Source organism: Mastomys coucha, unplaced genomic scaffold (assembly GCF_008632895.1).
Source record: "Mastomys coucha isolate ucsf_1 unplaced genomic scaffold, UCSF_Mcou_1 pScaffold23, whole genome shotgun sequence".
Lineage (NCBI taxonomy): Eukaryota > Metazoa > Chordata > Mammalia > Rodentia > Muridae > Mastomys > Mastomys coucha.
This window is the reverse complement of record NW_022196906.1, coordinates 92,485,552-92,487,437: the sequence shown is the minus strand read 5'-3', so window position 1 is coordinate 92,487,437 and position 1,886 is coordinate 92,485,552. Positions and strand designations below refer to the sequence as shown.

The 1,886-nt window shown below is 46.3% G+C and overlaps 1 non-coding gene across 1 annotated transcript; it reads left to right on the top strand.

Moving 5' to 3' along the window:
• Nucleotides 1-1,537: 1,537 nt before the first annotated feature.
• LOC116074161 lies at nucleotides 1,538-1,701 on the top strand. Its single transcript, XR_004112115.1, has one exon. It is a non-coding gene; the product is annotated as a U1 spliceosomal RNA (small nuclear RNA).
• Nucleotides 1,702-1,886: the final 185 nt, after the last annotated feature.

Below are 1,886 nucleotides of genomic sequence, written 5' to 3'. Positions count from 1 at the left end.
TAGGAACCAATTCTATTTTTTAAAAATCAGTTATGGCCAGGCAGTGGTGTCGCATGCTTTAATCCTAGCACTTGGGAGGCAGAGGCAAGTGGATCTCTATGAGTTCGAGGCCAGTCTGATCTACAGAGTAAGCTCCAGGACAGAGATACGCTGTCTTGGAAAATAAAAAAAAAAAGCTGTTTTTTTTTTTTTTTTTTTTTTTTTTTTTTATGTGTGTGTGGGTGTTTTGCCTGCAGGTATATCTATGCATAGTATGTATGCTTGATTCCTGAAGAGGCCAGAAGAGGGAGGGCTTCAGATCTCCCAGGACTTGAATAACAGACAGTTGTGAGCTGCTGGGTGGGTGCTGGGAATCAAACCTGGAATCTCTGAAAGAGAGCTGAACCATCTCTCTAGTCTAAACTAGTCCCATTTTAATTATAGGTGGGAGAGAGGTAGGGACTAAGGGAATCTGGCTCAGTGTTTGTGGCTCTCACTAGTGTCCTCACGGAAGCAGTGGCAGAATGGAAAGGGGGAAGAGTGATCTGAGACAGGGTCCCAGACACTTGGGTGGAGGACAGGGGATGAGGGCACTGCCTCCCTGTGTGCCAAGCCTGCTTGTGCAGATGCATGGGGGCATCTCTCTTGTGGCCAGCGGCAGGGCTCCCAGAGTGGGACGCTCCCTAGCTTTAGAGTGCCATCTTTCTGCCAGGAGTCTGAGTCCAGCTGGAATGTAGTCAGGCTCCCAGCCCAGGAAAGCCCAGGCAACTCTGTTTAGGCAGGCACAATTTCAGGGACCAGCTGAAGTCCCCATGGAGGCTTGTGTACGGCCTTTAAAGACAGATGGAGCTACGTGCTCCAACTTGTTATGGGAATGGGCTTTAGGGCACAGCTTCTTCAACTGTTGGTCGTTGTAAGCCTAGGGGGAAAATAGCAATAGTAAAAGGTTTCTCACAGTCAAGGATTAAAAATTAAAAACAACAACAACAACAAAAAGAGTTAAAAATCAAATCCAATCCAGGTATTTTTTGGCAGGGCTTGCCTACCGCCCGTGGGGAGGCTACAGCTGCCTCAATTCTGAGCACACAGGTATGCTAGCTGGAATTCCTGAACTCAAATTGGAGACCACTGAGTTATGAAGTAGTGTTTTTACAGTATGTGGGAAGTTTTCAGCTTTTAAAAGAAACACAACAACCATTTAACTATGGAAAACAAAGACCTCACAAGCGTTTTTTTCCCAGGGCTGGAGGGATTGGTCAGTGGTTAAGAATATTGTTGCTCTTCCGGAGGACCAGTTGGATTTCTGTCACCCACAGAGTGACTCACAAGAGTCTAACTCTGATTTCAGAGGATCTGATGCTCTCTTCCTGGTCTCTGCTGGCAACAGGCATAGAGGAGCCATGGTGCACTACAGACATGCTGGCGAAGCAACCTTACACATGAAATAAAAATAAATTCACAAATGTTTTCTTATTGCCAGCCCTCATTGTGTTGTCACATTGGCCTGTCCTTGGGTTGTATTTGTTAGAATATTTGGTCTTAAAAAATTGCTCTTTGACTACTTACCTGGCAGGGGAGATACCATGATCACGAAGGTGGTTTTCCCAGAGCGAGGCTTATCCATTGCACTCTGGATGTGCTGACCCCTGCGATTTCCCTAAATTTGGGAAACTCGACTGCATGATTTGTGGTAGCGGGGAACTGCATTTATGCTCTCCCCTGGAAAAAAGAAAAGAAAAAAAAAATTGCTGTTTGAGTTGCTGACTCCAGTTGCATAAGAAATTATTTCATGAGCCAGGCACTTGGAGACAGGGCCTGGTCGATCCTTGTGAATTTGAGGTCAACCTGGTTCACATAGAGGCCAGCGGGAAGTACATAGTGAGAGCCTGTTCAAAAGCGGGGGGGGG